This window comes from Pelodiscus sinensis, chromosome 2 (genome assembly GCF_049634645.1).
Source record: "Pelodiscus sinensis isolate JC-2024 chromosome 2, ASM4963464v1, whole genome shotgun sequence".
NCBI lineage: Eukaryota > Metazoa > Chordata > Testudines > Trionychidae > Pelodiscus > Pelodiscus sinensis.
In genome coordinates this window covers 55,792,671-55,814,385 of record NC_134712.1, presented here as the reverse complement: position 1 = coordinate 55,814,385, position 21,715 = coordinate 55,792,671, and the positions used below count along the sequence as shown (strand labels likewise).

The 21,715-nt window shown below is 40.8% G+C and overlaps 1 protein-coding gene across 15 annotated transcripts in view; it reads right to left on the bottom strand.

The window, feature by feature from the left end:
* NCOA2 (nuclear receptor coactivator 2) overlaps window positions 1-21,715 on the bottom strand; it is a 271,603-nt gene that overhangs the window by 184,665 nt on the left and 65,223 nt on the right. Inside the window, exon 1 of one of the 15 annotated variants that reach the window (XM_006131502.4) lies at window positions 19,424-21,078. The exons of the other annotated variants lie outside the window; for them this stretch is intronic. The gene's annotated coding sequence lies outside the window, so the exon portion shown is untranslated. Of the gene's footprint in view, window positions 1-19,423; window positions 21,079-21,715 lie in introns of those variants that run through there. 15 annotated transcript variants of the gene reach the window in all.

The window sequence follows — 21,715 nt, the reverse complement described above, 5'->3', positions numbered from 1 at the left end:
TAAAGAAAGAAATGTTGTTATGCAATGCTTTTAACAATTAGAACGGCTGTAGTTTTAGACTCCACTACATTTCTAGGATGTTACCCTCAAGCTTCCTACCATCAAGGACAGGAAAATCTTGTGTTACCCCAGAAAAAGGGACCAAGATACATCTCTCCAGTGCTTTTAAAATATATACATATACATATACATATACATATACATATACATATACATATACATACACATATACATACACATACACAAAAAAAGTGCCGGTACTAGGTTGCCAGATGGTTTTGTCAAGCAAAAAAAAGCGCCGGGGGAAAGTTTGTGCTGGAGGAAAGCAGAGAGTGCTCCCCAAAAAAAGGTGACGGTATGCTGTACTGGTGCGTACTGTCACAACCCTCCCCCCCGCCCCCAAAAAAAACCCAACACACCACTGCATGTCTCAGTAGAATGCTCAAAGGAATTTTAATTAAGTGCTTCTCGTAGGGTTGCCAGGTGTCTGGTTTGTAAATTGAATGCCCAGTTGAAAAGGGACTCTGGCAGCTCCAGTCAGAACTTGCTGACCCAGCCTTTAAAAGTCCAGTCAGTATGGCAAAGGCAGGCTCTCTGCATGCCTTGGCTCTACATGGCTCCCAGAAGTAGAGGCATGTTGCCCTATGGCTTCTATGCACACTTCCCTATTCTGAGAGCCAACTCTGCAGCTCTCACTGCCCAGGAACCGGTCACTTTAGGTGGGTGGTTACCACTGACATACATAAGGTAAATACCTGAGGGGCTATGGCAAGACCAAACAGAACTACTAGCTGCTAGTGGTGTGTTCCCACCATGAACCACGGGAAGTGTCTGTACCCCTTGAATATTCCAATCTGGAAATATGCATCCTTGAGATCTAGAGCAGCATACCCATCTCCTGGATCCAGGGAAAGGATTATGGAGGCTAAAGAAAACATATGGAACTTGAGCCTCCTCAGAGAGCAGTTTAGCCCATGAAGGTCGAGAATGGGTCAGAACTCTCCCTTTGCTTTGGGAATCAAAAAGTAGTGGGCAGGGGCAGATGACCGTTTTGCGGGGCCCCAGGCAGCATAATTCCGTGGGACCCCCCCTTTGCCACGGCGCATGCGCGGGGCTTTCTGAAGCGCGGGGCCCGGGGCGGCCGCCCCGTTCACCCTGCCCTATATCCGCCCCTGATAATGGGAATAAAACCCTTGGTTCCAATAACAATGCAGAAGTTCCTCCGTGGCCCAATCTGGAGAAAGTACAAGGGTTGCTCCAGAAGGAGTGTCTTGTGAGAAGGGTCCCTGAAGAGGGATGGGGAGGGGTCTGTGGGGAGTGGAGAAGAGCTGGAGAATATAAACCTATCATACAATGCTGAAGACCCAGCCGTCCATAGTTACAGAGCACAATGCTGCGGAAAGGGTGCAAACTAAGGATGTTAACTAACGAATAATTTACTAGTCGAGTAGTCAATGGAATTTCCATTGACTACTCGACTAGTAGATAGGCACTTCCGTATTTCAGATATGGGCTCCATGCAACATTGCCACTTTGAAGTACCCTCTCTTTGCCTCCCCTTTGCTACCTCTATCTGAGCATTTGCTTATAGGATAGTCAACTAATCCTTAACATCCTTTGTGCAGACGTGGGAGAAGAATCCAGAGAAAGGAACCGGCTATCTGAGAGATACATTGTGTTTGATTGTACTCTGAGAAAGGGGCACTTGGAGGCCCTGGGGACAGGAGGAGCTGGGTTGGGCAGAATAGTGAAGCTTAAACTGTATCTTCCAGAACCGCTTATATTTGTCCTGCTGGGATTGGGAAGCCTGAACAGGTGGAGTTTGGGACTTAAATTTCTTTTACACAGGCCCTAGGACGTGCAGCCCAAGCACGCGGAGAGTGGTGCGGGATTCCTTTAAACCATGCAGCTTAGTGTTCATCTGCTCTGCAAACAGGAAAGCCCCAAAGAAGGGGAGATCCTGTAGGAATTGTTGTGCCTGAGGAGAGAGAGGCTGGAGAGAAGCAGCCAAGATGCCCTACGCAGGAAAGGGCCGAAGCCATAAAACAAGCTGCTGTGTCCACCACATCAGAGGTCACCTGGAGTGCCGTTTGAGTGGCCGAAGCCCCCACTTCTGCAAGAGCCCAAAACATCTTCTTTGAGTCCTCTTCAAGGCTTTGTGTCCCTTTTCATGTTCGGCATTAGAGACACACAAATGTCATCCAGTTCTGCATAACCCTTGGAAGCTCAACCTACATGTTTACTTTAAATGGAGGGGAGAGGGGGACAATGCGTTTGTCCAAAATAATAACATGAACAAAAGGAAAGGTCTAAAAGAGCTTTCAATCAATATGACTAAATTTTGAGAGGCACTTAGTAATGTAACATAATACCTGAATGCTAAATCACGGTCCAGTTTTCTAAAGTTCTCATCACCATCGTACTCAAAAAAGAGAAATGCAGATGTTTTCAAGGTTTCAAATAATATGAAAGAATAACAAAAGAACACATGAAATTGTCTTTATGTGTTCCACTAATTAGTACTGCTTTCATTTTACAGGGTGAGAAAAATTACAAAAAAATTCTAAATTGGCAGGGAAAAGCCAATTCAGTAAGCTGCGTTTTTGTTTCCTGTGACAGGCAACGGAAAAATCTCTTTCACTTATGAGGTCTACAGAGACCAAAACTGGCTGGGTATCAAACCTGCTTTGTAAAAAAACCAAATCTATTCATCCTTGTGTAGATAGATCATGCTGCAATTCTTTACAACCTGTTACCAGTATCAAAGTAACAAAAGATAAACCTGTGGTGTCTTCCAAACAGTGTTACTGCAATGGTAATCTTCTAAAAGAGTTACAAACTGAACTGATCATTCAGTGCACACAAAAAACCTCCTGGGACTCTGCCAAGTCACATTAGAAACCCTACTGATATTTGTTCAGGTTATTAACATGAAGATGCAAAACTAAGATCAAGTACACATGATGTATCAGCAAAATGGAGAATGGATATACATTTTAATCAAACTGACTGCTGGCAGTCACATGGTGCATAGCAATAATTTCTATGAAGGACAAGTTTCACAATCCCATTCATGATCTGGAGTGTGCAGCAGTGTCAAGGGAAGGGATAGGGTGGAGTACTCCATGGGAAGACAGCTGTTCAGAGGTATGGAGGGACTTGGGGGGGAAAAAATCCTTTTATAGGAAGGCAGATCTGAGGAAGGAAGGGAAGCAATCTGAGCTGTTTGGCTGGTTATGCTGTTGGTGAGACTCAGTATGCTATATGAAGTTCGTTAACTAAGTAAGACGCATTGTCCTAATGGTGGTCAAAACTCTGTCAGTTATGAGAGAGGAGGGGGTCAACTTACAAGATCATAATATGGCTTAATTAGATTCAAATTTCACAAAAGATTATGAAAATGGCCAAGATCACTCTCTAGAATGATCCGATATTCATTTTATAGTTTAAATAATATCAACAAAATGTATTATCTAGTACTCTGCTAATATTCCAAAACATATTAACTCAGTAGGTGCACAAAGTCAAAATGCCACTTTTAAAAATAAAATATTAAAAATTTTTATACTCTGCCCCCTCAAAAAACTTCTCTCCTGATCTAACAAATTCACTCATTTTATTTCAATTGAATAGATAATATATTGGAAAAATATTAAAAACTTTGATCTTTCCAGGAAATCATAGAAAAAATATAGCTAAGACGACATTCTAGTCATTTGTACTTTTCTATAACAAAAATTTACTATTTTTCACATTCATTATTTATTTATTTAAGATTTAAAATTCATAGGGATGAAACATACATATTATTTCTTAAACTAACAAATTCTTCTCATCATTAAAATGAATTCAGACAAAATGTTTTTACTTATATTCATAAGGAAATTCAGATATCATACCCTTAGTTTTTTGTTTCCTGCATTCATGGTAAAGACGCTATTTACAATGACTTTTCTTGAACTGTCCCATTTTTCTTATAAGTCACTACATTACATTGTGTCTTTTAAAGACTATCTTCCCTGGAATCCATACCAGGTTAAAGATCTAAGCAGTGTCACAGTTCCAGATTTAGAAGAAGAGTAGGAAGAAACAGAGAACACTGTAAGGCTGACTCTTTTATACACATCACGTAGAATACCCTGATGTTCTGTTTAATTTTTAAAAATTCCCCGAGCAAAGCCATGGGAACAAATATATTGTACAAAAACATAACATGGTGTGGCAGCATGATGGACCATATGACCCAACAAATCTCTCCCATCTCGCATGTCTAGGGTTACTTTCATTCAGTATATTACAAGTTTAAAATCCAAAAACAAGCTTTAAAAACTATATAACTCATGGGAGAAAACTATCTTTCCTTTCTTTAAATTATAGAAAGTGACAGCATGCTCTGGTTAAGAGCTCATACTATAATTAACGACGAACAATATAATGGGAGGTTTTTCTATAAATATGTAAAACTAGATAGTTTGAAAACTAAATCACAAGCAATTCCTGCATTAAGGACTATAACTAGTGATTTTACTATAAAAAAATCAAACAATTGCTGCTAAATGTTTACCATCATTTGCATAGAATGAAAATATGAACGTGTCTGCTTTCACACATATATTTTACATTAATGTAAAAATCAAAACAATGACCACCTCCCTCCACTATTTTCAACAGTTAAGCCTAAAATAAATTTTAAAGAAGAGTTAATAAAATCTATAAGATTCTGTTTGGCTCCTGAGTGTAGGTGTGATTTTTACCACCACCACATAAATAATCCTCCTTAATACTAAGTACACCATAAATCACAGAACACAGAGACTCTCTGATCCAGTTTTATTTGTACAAGAACAGAGGAAACATCACATGAGGCCAACTTTTGTATAGGGGGAAGGGAAACTGTAATCCTCTCAAATAGTTTTGCCAGAGTTGAAATTTAGATAATGATTTGTTGGTATTTGCAAGGTAACTAGCTAGAGTTTTAAAAAGCCACTGAATACAAATTAGAAGCTATTTACCTCCATTTTAGGATGAGAATGTACATAGCTGGCTTATCTGCTACTCTTTAGAAAACTGCTGTAGAATGTTAAAACTCTTCTAATCTGTGACTCTAGTTTGAAGCAAAACAGCTTTGTGTAGCCTCTAAAAATAGGAAGAGAGTAATGTGGGGGGAGGAGAGGAGTGAGAGGATAAGTGGGAGTGAGAACAGTTATACCATGTTGACATGAATTCATAAGAATGCCAATGAATTGTACTCCTAGCATATGGCTACCCTAAATGAGACAGTCTCCATTATCAAGCAAAAATTATGATCCTAACATTTTTTGTACATGTGAAGAAAAAAAGAAAAAAGTTCTCTTTTATCTGCCACCAAGACCGTCATTCTGCAGTCACATTTGTAATGAAATGCAGGCCAAAGGATTAGTCAGAGATAGTTCATGGAAAAAACAAAGGAAATCTGTATGCAAATACAAGACTATGGCAGTAACTAAAAAAAGAATGAATCCTACCCAAGCACAGTGAATGTTGTCCAACAGGATTCTGTATAATAGCTTTCACTCAACCCACTCCCTACAGCACACAGTAACCATTTTATTAAACGCCTCTACCCTAAAGTAGAACAGCAACATCAACATCATGATTAAGGAAATAGGGATGCACAAAATAAAATGTCCTGAATGGCACAAATATCAACCATATTCATTAACTAGGATCTTGCTGAGGAACGGTGCTGTAGCGTCAGGGGGTTCCTCTCTTCTCCCTGAACTACCCAAAGCCTGAGGGAAAAAAGAGGCAGCTTTTGCAGACCAGTTTCCCAGGCAAAGAATAAAAATGAGTGAACAGACTTATTCATGTTCAAAAGTTCAAATATTAAATAGAGACCATCAAATGAATTAGGCAAATCAGCTGTTTGTTGTTATAACACCACAAGAAAACTAGGCAGCCATGAGGAGTCAGAGTTATCTCATCCAAAAGCACTGGATTTCTAAGTGATATGAGTGTGGGCGGGGATTCGAAGAGGGGGCTGATTCTTTCCATTTTACCTCATTAGGCAGAACTTGCGTGTATGGGATTTTTTTTGGTGACACCATACAAGACTGTAATAGTTCTTGTAGGAGGGTAATGTTTAAACAACTGACCCTGTGAGCTTTCTTGGCATAGGAAAAGAAAAATATGAGCAACCTCAACATATTTAAACTAATACTTGTTCACCCAAAAGCTTATGATACTATCTACATGTTTTGTTAGTTTTCAGGGTGCTGTTAAACTATTCATTGTTTTTTAAGTTTCTCCAGTTTCAGACTAACTCGGCTACCCCTCTGATACTTGTTGACCCTCATGTTATTTTATTTTTAAAGTTTGCAGCACTGGTCTTGGATCAAAAGGGGCATATTCTGTGATGCAGCAATCTAGGGCAGTGTTTCTTAACTTTTTTTTTTTTATAAAGGACCCCTTTAAAAAATTGTAGGTACGCCCAGTACCTACAGTTTTAAGACACCATTTTTTTTCTACCATTGCAATACACTTGTTTCAACAACTTAATCGTAGCTGGGCGGGCAATGAATTTTTTGGGTGTAAAAAGTACAAAAATAATAAAGCACTGTAAAACATAAAACAAAAATTCAGTTCTCCAAATTTCAGTTGTGTTGACGTACCCTCCCAGACTTCTCTCGAGTACCCATAAGGGTACTCATACCGCTGGTTGAGAAACACTGATGTAGGGTTTCTAAATCTGATCATTTAAAAGGTTCCCTTACAAACTGAAAGAAAAACATTACTTCATAGAGTAGCTGCTTTGTTTTGACTCCTTATGCAAATAAGTGCCCACACCAATCTGATCTAAATGAGAAAAGATCAAAGAGCAAGGAGAATAGTAATGAATTCACAAACAAAAGCATGTTGCTGTACACAGTGCAATTAGCAGCAAGATCAACAAGTAGGGATTGGAGATTTGAGGCCATGCTTTCTAGATGGTATTTTCTCATCTAAGTAAAGTAAATTTAATGCCAACAAAACACTGCTCAGTGTTTTCTGTGTTTCTACTCTAAAAGATAGAAACAAAGAATTCCAGTTCTATATAAATCATCTTTAGATATTTAATAGTTGTTAAGATAAGATATGATGACAGTATCATAAGGAAACAAAGATGAAGGAAGAGAGCAAATATCTAATGCTTATAGATGCACTTTTGGCATACGATATTAGCATTAATATACTGAAGGGCATTTATATAATTTATTTATATGGCTATAGACAACTAGATTTGAGCAGTATCTTTTAATATACTTCTATTTATATTTTATAGCACTTCATAAAGTTACAAAATGTAATTCCTGGAAATATGTCATAAATCCTTGTTTATCTAGAAAGCATATTTTCGCATGAAGTGGAAGGGAAAAGGGCAGGGCTACGTACATCAACTGAAACACAATCCATAGTTTTCCTTTGCCTGCATGATTTATATTTGGCTACAGACAACCATATCTGCTGAAATTTGCACAACTCTAGAAATAGTGCTTGTTAATTTACCAACTGACTGATATTCTGACAAAATGATTATATTTGTCAAACAAAAATTGTGGTTATTTAAAAAAATATAGGTGATAGACAATGGAATGACAGAATTTAAATACTGTTATTGTATGTACTATTATAGCATCGCTGTATGTAATGTTAATGATAATTTCAATAAATTGCATTTATATACTTTACTTATTACTGGGACCCTACCAAATTCATGGCTATACAAAATGCATCACAAACCATGAAATCTGGTCCCCCTGTGAAATTTGGACTCCTCCCTGTGAAATGTCATCTTTTGCATTGTTTTACTCTACACTATGCAGATTTCAAGAGGAAGACCAGTGTTTCTGGAGGTCCTGACTGGAAAAGCAGATGGGGGAGTTACAGTATTGCCACCCTTACCTCTGCACTGCCTTCAGAGCTGGGTGGCCAGAGAGTGGTGACTATTTGCCCAGGCACCCAGCTCTGAAGGCAGCATACTACCAGTAGCAGCACAAATGAAAGTGTGGCAATAGTATGCCAGGTCACCCTTACTCTTGTACTGCGACCTTCAAATATGGATGATCAAAGTGTGAAGCGCAGAAGTAACGGTGGCAAAACCATACCATGCCATCCTTACTTCTGCACTGCTGATGACAGTGGTTCTCTTCCAGAGCTGGACTCCTGACCACCAGCTACAGCTCAGTGGACCATGAATTTGGTAGGTCCCACTTATCAGTTTTCCCTCAGTTAACTCTACTACTGCAACATCTGAGCAGCTTCTAACCATCATTCTTAAGAAGTGTGTACATAAACACACCACAAAAATATTTCTTTTTTCCTCACAAGTACAGAATGTCATTCCAAAACTACATCTTCTGGGGGCTCCGGATAGGCAGTACAGGCAGTCCCCGGGTTACGTACAAGACAGGGACTGTAGGTTTGTTCTTAAGTTGAATCTGTATGTAAGTTGGAACTAGCGTCCAGATTCAGCCGCTGCTGAAACTGACCGCCAGTTCTGACTTACATACAGATTCAACTTAAGAACCCCAAGTCAGCTGCTGCTGAAACTGATCAGCAGCTGATTCCAGGAAGCCCGGAGCAGAACAACTGTGCCTCGGGCTTCCTGTAGTCAGCGCTGGTCAGTTTCAGCAACGGCGGACTTGGGGACGTCTGGGGCAGAGCATCTGGGGTGCTGCTGGGTTGCTCCAGTAGCACCGCTCCTCGGCGCTACTGGACCAACCCAGCAGCACCCCAGCTGCTCTGCCCCAGGAGTCCTGATTCAGCCGCTGCTGAAACTGACCAGCAGCAGCTGAATCAGGACGCCTGGGGCAGAGCAGTTGGGGTGCTGCCGGGTTGGTCCAGTAGTGCCCAGACCGGCGCTGCGGGACCAACCGGCAGCACCCCAGCTGCTCTGCCCCAGGGTCCACAACAAAAGCCTGGTCTGCTGGGGGGGGCACACTAGCTGCGCCCCCCCCCCCTCCCCAGCAGACCAGGGACACAGGGAGCAAAGCGGCAGCGGCGGTGTGCCTCGCCTCTGAGGCTTTGCTCTGGTACCGGACCGCTTTGCTCCCGGTGCCCCTGGTTTGCTGGAGACGGTCCCCAGCAGACCAGGGGCACCGGGAGCAAACCCGCAGCCGCGGCGGGGTCCCCCCGTCTCCAGCAGACCAGGGACACCACGAGCGAACCCGCCGCGGCTGCAGGTTTGCTTGCGGTGCCCCTGGTCTGCTGGGGACCATCTCCAGCAGACCAGGGACACCACGAGCAAACCCGCAGCAACGGCGGGGTCCCCCGCTTCTGAGGCTTTGCTCTAGCAAAGCCTCAGAAGCGCGGGAACCCGCCGCTGCTGCGGGTTTGCTCCCAATGCCCCATGTCTGCTGGAGACGTTCCCCAGCAGACCAGGGGCACCGGGAGCAGCTTTTCTCGCCACGGAGCTCGAGGTGGCTGACCGCTGCCTGTGAGCTCCGGGGCGAGAAAGCCCCGTTCGTAAGTGCGGATCCGACATAAGTCGGATCCGCGTAAGTCGGGGACTGCCTGTATCTTCTTCTGGACTATGGATAGGTTAAACTATCTAATAACTCACACCCAATATGGTAACTTATTTGAAAATGATACATCTGTATTTCTTCTAGCTCTGGAAAGTCCTGAGAAATTGGATTTAAAGTCATGACACGAATAGGAGAGTTATACTAGGTAACTTTACAGGTTTAATTAAATAAAAATAATGGTTTAAACAGCAACACTCCTGATACTAGAGAGCCTGGCTTTATAGGCAGAGGCATAGTAAAAAACAGTCCTAAGACATTTTAAAATATTTATCAAATAGTTGGTTTTCTTCTCTTACAGACAAGGCATATACAGAATAGATCGTATTAGCATTAATTTACGATGACCTTATAATTCACTTGTGGCTTTCACCATGCATGAGTAATATGGCTCTTTCCAGCTCAGGATAATAGAAGCTTTATATACACCATATCACATTATCATTTATATTTATTCTATTTCATGTATAAAGTGATCATGCTTAAAAAGTCTTTTAGAATTTGAGACACATTACTATGGTATTTCCCATTTTAAGTATACAGAATCTCTGTAGAATTCTTCAAAACTGATGCAAGATATTACATTTTGTGTGTGCGTGTGTGTACACACATACACACACAGACAAAATTGAATTAGATTATCCAGATCCAGAGAACAATTTTCCATATCAGCAACATTAATACAAGGTAAATTTTGAGCCTAAACTATGTATTACTTTGTTTTCTGACTTGTTTGTTTATCCAGTATTAGCATGTAGCTGCAATTAATAATGAATTTAGCAAAGGTAATAAGAGTGAGTAACTCTGTGATTATTTGGGCAGTCTGTCTATGCACAAGCTCTGAATTCTGGTTAATATTATGAAGCTTGTTATTATAAAACTTCTGTGTCGTGGAATGCTTCTGTATGGATGTGCAATCCACCAATTGCTGACAGGCTACAGCAAAACCAGGTAAAATGGAGGTTATTAACTACTCCAAGCAAACAATAGATATGCTAAGAAGGTTGCCTGAATGGGAAACCATTTCTACCAAGTTATTTTTGTAGGGGCTGGTAAAGTAGAAAAATCACAAACAGCAGAACAAAGAAAGCAGGTTGTGGGAGAGGGACTCTCACAACAAGACATAGGAAGCTTTGGGTCAAGAGAGAGGATGATATGGACATGTTTTCATAAAAGGAGAGCAAATTTAACTCCGGGACTAGCCTAGGGCAGATAATGCTAGCAGTCCTAGAAAAGATTCCAGGATTCTGAAGAGAAACCATGAGTTGGCCAGAGAAGGGTCTTAGACATCCCAGATGTCTGTGCTCACGGCCAAAGAATTTTCCAGAGAGGTGAGAGATCCAAAGTAGCTGAGAGATCTGTGTGTGTTTATTATTTGTACAGACTGTGTATTTCTTTGCTAAGTAAAGAGCAATGATGTTTTAGAATCCCATGCACATTTTTTTGTACATGGAGGGCGGGGGACTTTCAGTATTACATGTTCCTAAAGAGTTAAACCTAGAGTTTCCATATTTCAAGATCCCAAAAAGAGGACACTGCCAGAGACTAGCTGTCAGAACAGTTTCAGAAAAACATTTGGAGTGGGGAAGGGATAATATGGAGCTCATCCATGACCACTCCCCACTCCATCAGCAAGCTTGGATCTAGAACTGTTCACTACCACAACCACTGAAAAAAGAAGGGATTTAAAATAACCAAAGCACACAAAAAATTCAGATCCAATGCAACATTAGTTATGATCACATTAATCACTAAATATTAGCTGCCACCCCATTCTTCACCTTGCATATTACACACAAAAATTATGTTAACAGAACATTAATAAAGTTGCAAAATCAGCCACTCAGAAATTAGGAAAGGCCAGATTTAAGGTTTCCTTTGTATTTTTTCCTTGGGGCAAAGATTCTTTCTTATTGTATGTTTGTACATACACTATTTGTATAATTCTATATCTATTTAATTTCAGTTAAAATTAAATAGATATAGAATTATATTTAAAAGACAACTCCAGTAATGGTTGTTTGCAATCATATTTATTGCTAACTTATTCATGAATGGATTATGTGCATGAGTTTGAATACAAATGCCTTGAAGAGATTCACAGGCAACCTTAATAAAAAAGAGCCACATCAGAAGGTGTCAGCGAACTAAAAATAAATTCATTCAACTCTGCTGAGAAGAACCAGATGCTAATCATACTGGGGGGGGATACTGGATTTCAGATGCCAAAGTTTCCAATCTGCCTTTTTTAGAAGACGACACGCATCATTATTATGGGTTGTGGACAATCGCCAGATCACAAAATCTGCTCTTAATAATGTGATTTTGGCTGGACCCTGAACTTTCTGAATAATGCTCCACGAGATGATGAAGAGGAAGCTTATGCATGTACTACAACAGTCAGAATTCAATTTCTTCTTCTAAAATGAGTATATTAGTAGTTCTCAGATTCTTCATGAGCAAAAATACTCTCCTTTTCCTAGGGATTTTGCTCACTGGTATGAAAAGTAAAAAGGATCCTTGTACTTTAGAAAAGAGAGACAGAGTCATGGATTAAAAAAAAAAAAAAAAAAACCCACCACACAAAAAAGTCAAGATGGGCCCTACAGCACAAAACCAAAACCAACACCACAGTCCTTTAGTGTGGCATTAGGGAGTAATTTATTAGTGACAGCAGGACCCCTGTAATATTGGATCTGTGGGCAGCCCGGCACTAGCAAACGGCATTCTACACTCACTACTACACACAGTTAGCACTTTATGAAAGAATATGCTCTGCCATTTTAAAGGAAGTTTAGAAAAAAGACTTCATCCTTGTTGAACCCAATACATTTCATGTGCCCTCTGTCTGTTTCCAATTTCGGCTGCATATGCAAAGCTTCTCAAAAGATACAGAATTTCTAAATACTGCTCTTCCCCATTAAGCTACACTTTAGCTTTCTTCTCTGTTGCCATTAATTCAGAAGTGATCTCTAAGACCAAGAATCAAAAAGAACTTGAGATAAAAATCTCTAACTAGCATTGCTTTCTCAAGTATTGTAGATCAATCAACAACTTTAACTAAATTAACATATACAAAGATGAAACCAGTTTAGGTATATCTATATTAGGTATTTACACTTAGTTAATTTGTCCACTCTTCTGTCACAGATGAGGCCTAAGGAGTGTTTATAATTTTATTTGCAATATTTTAGTACCCTAGACCAGGGGTTTGCATTTTGGAGGCTGTGGCCCACTGAGTCCACCACAAGCATTTGCCAAGAAGTCAGTACTCTTGAAAATCCTGGGCTTAGTTCTAGGCAGTAGCCTAGAAACATATCCAATCAGCTGAGATTGTGTGCTGAGGAAAGCACACACTACCGCCCCATCTCCATTATACTGGAAAGAGAAGGGGAATATGTGGGATCGGGATAGGCTGAAGCACCCTCCCATAAACACACATGCACTCACACTCCTGCCAATGAAGAGAAGAGAGGGGCAGAAATGGGGACCACTTTAATATCCTGCTGCAAAGCAAGCTTACACACATGCTTCTCATTTGCACAGATGGTGGCACAGGGGATAACCCAACCAAGATGACCGTGCTGTGGATGTTCTATAAAGTGTATTTTAATTGTGTGCACAGATATTATATAATCCATCTATGTGGTTACCATTTTAAGAGGAGATGCACAGAGTTAACAAACAAGGCATTCTGGTCTCCAGATATCAGTTTTGGACAAAGGACATTGATCTGCAAATTAGAACAGTCCCTCAGATTATCAGGCATTTGGAAATTCTGCACCTGTTCAAGACCGTGAATGCATTTACTACTCTTTTCTGACTGAGGGATCATTTGTGGCTTTTAACCTCTGGCTGCAATAGAGACATTCAGTGCCCCAAGGGGCAATGCAAGAGGTACTTTGCCCAACTCCACAGGAAGTTGCTCAGCAGTATCACAGCTGATGACAGGGAATTTGTAAATTCAGCATCCATTCTACACCACACAGAGAATGAACAATTGTAGTGCAAGGTACTGTTACCTGAAATAGTGGATATGGAGCAGTAGCCAAGAAGTTCCACTGCCAAGAGAGCATTTGTCTCACCCCAGTTAATATGCACCTTGGCTACTTGTGATGTACAGAGGCCAACAGTTCCCTTTCAATGTAACCAGTTCGGTTAGGGGCATCTCTGGAGCACAACATTTCTTTCATTTTTTTTCAAATTTTATCTTTTTATTAAGAAATGTATAAAACAATAATTCACCAATAACACTAATTAGTGCTGTCCCACCAGTTATGTGCCTTCCAAAGCTCTGGATTGCATCAAGCCATTAATATACAATATTTATAGGACAATGTGTATAGTGCCAATAACATTAGAATGCAGGAATGTAAACAAGGAACTATAGCAGTTTTTCATTCATTAAGTACACAAGAGGAAAAAAAACCCAGAGTTTGCATACTAGAAAAAGGACAAAATCATCAGCAAATGGTATTTTATTTTGAAGTTCCTAAGATACTATCAAAAAGAAGAGATTAAAAAAAAATCTATCAAAATATTTAACAATATTAACTGAAAGCATCCTGTGTCAGTGTGAAATGCAACAGTGCTAAACTATGTGCTTCAGATGAACAGGCAATGTTTAGAATACGATAGCATCAGAAAACAGTCTCACACAGCACTATAGCAATGAAAAAAATGTTGAATTGTCCTGTAAAATGCTTTTGATTTCAAAATGAGTCTAAATTGACATCAGGAACAAACTGCAGCAACCCTGCCAAAATATCTGCTAGATATTTTAACTCCAGGCAGTTTCAAACTTACCTTTGGTCTTCCATGTTGACTCTGTGAAAAGTACGTTTGATATATCTAAAAATTTCAAGTAAAAAAAAAATGTACACACACAAGAACAAATTGTAGACTTACTTCCAAGACCATCTTAGTCTGACAGAGACTGCTTAAAGAGAAACCTACCTATTAAATGCCACCATAATTGCAAAAATCAGCAGTATTCCCTGTAAGCTGTGCAACTGTGTAGCTGCTTAGGACAGATTCCAATGCCGCAGAACTGCTTAGGCGAGTTCCCACAGCTAGGTTTGGTGGTGCACATTCGCACTTGTCTCCGTGCACATAACATTTATTCCCCACATGGATGGGAAAGATTAAGAGGGAACATTGGTCCTTAGTAAGGAAAAGTTTGAGAATGCCCTACTTTAGAACAATGCTAAACTTGTCACAGTAAAGTCCAGGCTGACTCCAAGGGCTGTGCTACTCTGCAGTTATGTGAGCTTAGTTGCATCACTCAGGGCTGTGAAAAAATTTACCCTCCGTGCAATGTATTTAAACCAACCTAGGCTCCTGTGCAGACACCACTAGTTGGATGGAAGAAATCTTCTGTAAACCTAGTGACTGTTATCTGAGAGGTGGAGTCACAAGAGCAACAAAAGAAAAAAGTGTTGTTGTAGTACGGATCTATAAGACTGCTATAGAGGCACAGGAGCATTTCTAATGTAGATATATCCCAAAACTTTAACTTAGTCACCTGAGCATGCTCTAAAATACAATTGCTTTTACTCAACTAGATAACTGTATCGAGCCTGATCCAATACAACTTCATACCTTTAAATCCTGAACTAGACAAGGGCTAACACGAAGGAAATTTAGTTTACAAATTTTTACCATAACATAATCATCCAATATGTTCATAGGTGCTGATTCTGTTGGAATAACATTGAGCGGGTTCTGCAAACTAAAGGTTTGTCTTTATTAAGGCCTGATCTGCGTTAGAAAATTAGGTTAATGTAACTACATCCACCAGAGGTGTGAAAAAAATCTATATCACTGAATGGCACAGTTAGACCAACCTAAGGCTCAATACCGATAGCACTAGACTGTCGGAAGAATTCTTCCATTGACCTAACTACTGCCTCTCAGGGAAGTGGATTACCTATGCTGACAGGAGACTTTCTCCCATTAGCATAGATAGCATCTGAGCCACTGTAGTGTTTTAAGTGTTTAAGAAAAATGGTTCAGCCTACATCAGGCTTAATTAACATGTGCTCGCTAAGCCTAACATAGAGTTGGACCTCTTTCATAGTGTGGCTGCAAAGAAAAACCTTGCAATTCAATTTAGCTGATTGAGTTCAAACCTAAACACCACCAGATAAAAATCAAGGTAAAAATGTTACCCTGCATCCACTCCAGAAAAAAAGATACAGGATTAGGTAGGTTATCTAGCATCTAAACTCAACCACTTTTTTTTTGAAGACAAACCCTAACAAAAGCATTGGTTCATTACACCACCTGGATAGTGGGTGTAAAAGGATCAAGGATGTGAGCTAACTAGATGGAATCACAGATCACCTAGGAACAGCCAAGCCTAGGGAGAAGGTGTGAACTGAACTGAATGTTAACAGTTACCTCATTATTAGTGTTTTTGTCATTGAACCCATACCCCAAAATGGGAGTCGTTTGGCTATACAGCATATGGATTATATTAAAGCACATTGGGAGAAGCAACTGGTTGAAATCTTTACAAGAAACTTGAAGGTAGAAAAATACCTTACCAGATTCTTTTCTACACTATGTACTTGTATAGTCTCTGGAGTTTTCTGGAGCTGGTCAGCAGCATCCTGTTGATTTGTTTGAAGTTATCATATTCCTGGATTTATTCAATCCTGCTGACACTAAAACTCACAAAACCCTTACCCTTGATGCCTTTCTAAAACTATCCTGTTAGAAATGTAGGCCTTAGATTTAGGGATGTTAGAATGCAACTGAGTAATTATTTTAAACCGATAAGCTGATGCTTATAGGTTAAAGTGTCGGTTACACTCAGCTGGCTCCTCGCTGCTCCATTCCCAGGGAGGAGGCTTCACTGCAGCAGGGAAATCACCTCCCCAGGAGTGGTCTCAACAGGGACTGGCTGCCCTGCTCTCATCACAAGCTGCAAAAATTTCAGCATATTTAAAAATAGCAGAGTTCTGAACTAAGGAGTAATAAGGAGTACCAAGCCTGAGGCCAGGTCTACACTAAAAGGGGAAGGTCAAATTACGATACACATTAATTACACAGTTACGTTAATTATGTAGTTGGAGTCGACGTACTTTAAGTCGAGTTTCCACGCAGTCTCCACAGCGAGAAGCTAAACAGGAGCAAAAGCTCTGTTGGCTTCCCTTATTCTTCCTTCACTAAATCGAATTCCAGAAGATCGATCGCGGCAGTGTCAATCTTCTGCTTGGTGAAGACATGGTCTAACAGAGCCACTTCTACAATATAGGTACTCACACGTTGGTATGTAGACTCCAAATACACCTTATCCCCATTTCCCTACAATGTTAGAACCCATCAAAGTACTGATCCCAATATTTGTAATACATAAAAATCATAACTAAGTTTTTAATTTTGCTAAAAATGAAAATGATAAAAGGCACCAGGGTGAAAAGCTATAAAAAAACCCACAAAACCAATGACACCCAAATGTCGGAGGCATTCATTATCACAGCTGAAATTATTCTGATTTTTTCCCCATCCACAGAGCTAGTTAAACTAATCACAGTAAAACCCCACACAATCATCTTCCTCAAATCACACAATAGTGCTCTGTAAATCTTCAGACCAAACTAATTTTTGTCATGTATTCTAGAAGCAGACAACAAAAATGGCTCTGGTCTGTTATCAATGCTTTGCAAAAGAATGTTTCCATTCCATGTCATTCACTTTATCTTCAGGAAGGACAGAGAGGATAAACAGTACAATGGGCTGTGACTAGTCTCTTAGAAAAATTTCTCTTGCTGTAATGTCATGAACATAAACCTTCATGAAAACCAAAAAATATAAGACTTCCTTTATTAGCAGTTTATTCACCTAAGCAGGGGAATTTTCTAGGGCAAGAACAAAGGCACTCTAAGCGATCCATTAATCCCAGGTACACCAAAATGGTATGAATATTCAGGTACTCTTCGAAGCCTTAGACCAAGGTGGCCAACCTACACCTGAGAAGGAGCCAGAATTTACCAATGCACATTGCCAAAGAGCAACAGTTCTATATCACCAGCCCTGATCATCTGCCAATCACCACTCAGCACATCCCACCCACTGGCAGCCCCCCTGGTCAGTGCTACCTTCTCCTTTTCCTCCTGCCTACTGTGGTCAGCTCTGTCTCAGTGGGAGACACTGAATGGGGGAAGCATGAGTGTGACAGGATCAGTGGAGAGGGTAGGAAGTGGCAGGCAGGTACGGCCGTGACTATAGGCCGATTCGGCTGTCGCCTAGGGCGCCGCCTTCAGCGGGGCACCCAATGATGACATCACTCCATTGACGGCCATGCAGGCAGGGGCGCTGATTGCGTGTTCCACGTGGGGCGCCAGCTGCCACAGCCCACCTCAGGCTGCTCCTGGTGGCAGGATCCTAGGGGGACAGGGTGGAGGGGGCGAGCGCCTAGGGCAGAGCTAGGGGTCGAACGGTGAGCACCCTCTGGCCCAGTGGAAAGTTGGCATCTGTAGCTCCAAACCTGGATTTGGTAACTATGTAAGGAGCCGCATATTAACTTCTGAAGAGCTGCATGTGGCTCTGGAGCTACAGGTTGGCCACCCCGCCTTAGACACTACTTAGCATCTTTGACACTTCGAAATAGACTCCTCTTACCACAGGACACAATTTAGCATATACCAATACAAATCAGCTTCTATAACACAAAATACATAAAGAAGTGGATTTTGGAAAGAGGGGATTAAGGTACCATTCCTACCAAGCGAACAGATCTACTAATGTTATTAAATACCTTTATTTCCCCTCTAGCAATAAGAGCTGAATATTAAATGATCCTTTGTGGAGGTGGGTAGGGGATTGATCTATAATGCTTTACAAATGAAAATTCAGTGAAACACTTTTCTCAACAAGTTAATATATTTTACATTTCAGAAGAAGTAAGCAAGCATGATTTGAAATGCAGAAAAATTTCAACTGTTACAATAACTTAATTTTAACTTGCAACTCCATTTTACTTGTGCTTAATATTTGCAAAGATCTCAGAGCACTGGCCAGTTTTATACCCAGCATTTAACTACACTACAACAGTACAGAGCGACTACAAATTGGTTTAAGGTAGGGCCAGTTTAAAAAATGTGGGGGGGGGGGAGGGGGAAAAGAGTAAAATTTGAAAATCCAATGACACCAGCAAGTGCCCTGCAGAGCTGTCAATGAAGCACCTTTCATGAACTTAAGATTTACTAAATAATTTGATAAAGAGGAGACACCTACATAACTTAGTAGCTAACTGTTCCTTTCACTGAACAAAATTAAATGTAATAAAAGTTAAATTTATAATCAATACAAGGGCTCAGTATTTCAATTAAATAAGCCTCAAAATATATAAATCCTTCTCCAGTTCCCAATGCCAATTCCATTCTACTGAATACCTCAATACTTCACTGAATAGTTTAGAAAAATGAAGCTTGAAAGTTTCATAGCTTCCTCTGGCTTCCACAATAAGTGATTTTTGAGGCTTGGCATAGAATATTTGTCATAAAGAGAACTTAATGTATTATGTTAACATTTATGAATAATTTCTTTTTATACAAACTGAGAATTTCAAACGGATATATACATTTATACACCACAAGAGCAGTTTACATCGGTATAATCAAGTTAACTCCAGTTAAATCTCAGCCTATTAACCATTCAGAGTCTGTTTGTTCAATACATTTGGAATAAATTTGCAATCCATCAGAATTGTTTCAAGTGAGTCATGAAACAACCTAAATGAAATGGGGAGTAATCTTACTACAGAAAAACTTTCAGATGCAGAAAACATTAAATGCTTGCCTCAACCAAAAAAAAAAAAAAGGACATTGAGCTGAAACTCAAACCATAGACACACAATCAGCAGTGCTACATACCAAGCTGTTCAACAATATCTTGTCGTTCAGGATGTAACATTTTCACGCACCAGCCATACAAATCCCAGAGAGTAAACCCACATTTCCTGATTTTTCTACCACAAAGATTGTCATTAAGCTACCTACATCATCAGGAATGCAGTACTACTGTAACCATACTTAAATTAACCTTTCATCTACTTTGAGCAAAACAAAAACACTGTAAGACTGGTATGGCAAGTTAGTCAGCTTCCAAGCTATTATCCATAAGTTTCAAATGAGACAGCAGAACTATTAAGACCACAAAGCTTTTCATATATGAAACTTGCCCTGAACTCCACTCAAGATAAAATGAACCCTGTTCTCCTTAGCCGGATTATTGTAATTTTCTGCTTTCTTCTGCTTGCTTTTGGTTTATAGATCACATAATGCAGTTTTATAAATACTGTCCTAGCTGCAGAATCCTAAGAGCAAGCTTTCCTTGCCATGCTGCACTCGTACTGGTTCTTTATTAATCAGACAGACTTGAAAATTACTTTGCTAATACTGTGCTGTTATTCAGATATCAACCAATGTTTTTGGGTTACAGTTATGACTTTTCTAGGTTATCTTTTTTTCTTGTGTGCTCTGCATGACTCTTGATTTTCAAGAAAGAAATAATGCAGTAAAATTCTTTTCCATACTTAGTCTCTTTAGAACTCTTAATAATCTTATGCCTTTCAGCTCCTTACATTCCCCATGGCCACAGTCAATCTTCCACAGATACTGCAGATATGAGCCAGATCTCTCCATGCAGATTCTTTGGTTATACCTCTCATGTGCAAAACCCCTTGTCATTTCAAGATAGATCTGTTAAATTAGTAATAGTGCTTAAACCAACATCTGAAAAATATTTTTACTGTACACTTGTTCCTGCACTCCCAGAGCACAAAGCCAGAAAATGTGCATGAAGGGCACTTCATTGAATGTGAAAGAAGCTTGTATTCTCCTCTCTCATGCACAAATACACAAAAAAGAAAACAAGAATTAAATTAAAAAAATACAGCTGTTGAGGAGCTCCATTACTCTTGCTGTAAATTGGTGGATTCAGGAAAAACCCTGGCCCAATCCCTGATCACAGATACAGTCAGCATCATGGAGCAAAGTTCCCCCTCCACACTCCTCCCAAGCAAAGTTCACCTCTAGTAAGGTAGTTGGGCTGGCTGAAATGCTGCAACACTCTGGATATAGCTCCCAGGACAGATTAAGCTGATCCAATCAGCCTGGAATAATTTATCCTCCCCATTGAGCATTATGTGGACACTACTGAATTGAGGGAATCTATCTGAATATTATATTTGAAAGAGTCTATTCAGCTGTCTGTCTGACTCCATTTGTTCAAGAACTCCTCTTAAGTGGTAAGAGCTAGGGCTACCAAATTTGGTATGTAGCTTTCTCTTATCATAACTTAAAGCAAGAAAAGAGTTTAGTGGTGTCAGAAAAATGGGAGTGCCTGGAATGGGAATGTTTTCCAGAATATGGAAAGGGAGGGGTAACAAAGGAGAAACACTAAACTGCAAAGTAACTACTGGGGGCAGCCACAAGAGTGGCCAGCTGGGGAGAGGGCTCCACATAGCCAGATACCAGTAAGTGATCCCTGTCCCACAAACAGTAACAATGCTCCCCGCCCAGCCTGATACAAACAGGATCAGATGCTTCCCCCCCCCCCCCCCCCCCACCTTAGACCATCCAGAACCAATCCAACTTCCAGGAAATACAGCCCACCCCCACCCAAAAAAAGGCTGGAAACCAGGTCTGACCCCCACCCAGACAAGAAGGCTGGGGCTGGGAACTATGGTTTGGCCCTGGATAAGCTGGAAGCCAGGGGAAAGGGCAGCTGTAGGCCAGGGCCAGCACCTGGGGCCTCTTTCCCCTCCAGACTAGGTACAGCCAGGGAGTGGGAGGGGAGCTAAGCATCGCCCCTCCTGGGTCAGCTGCAGGCTGGGGGGGGGGGGCACTGGCCACTGGAACCCAGGCTGAGGCAAGTGCCAGCCCACAGAGCCTGGCCTTCCCTTCACAGGACAAGATGGAGGTGGGGGTCGACCTGTGCAACACTGGTCCCCTAGGAGGAGATGCCAGCCGGAGAATGCAGTCTCTGGCTCCCAGGAAGTGCCGCCAGTGCAGCAGCTCCACCCCAGTTAGCTCCTGCCCAATCCTCCTAGCCTCCTGTCCTGAGCTCTAGTCTAGTCCCTGAATACATTGGGCCAAAATTCCCAGCCTTGGCTTAAGTGAGTGCATTTCTCAATAACTTCAGTGCCGTTCCGATGGCAGAGC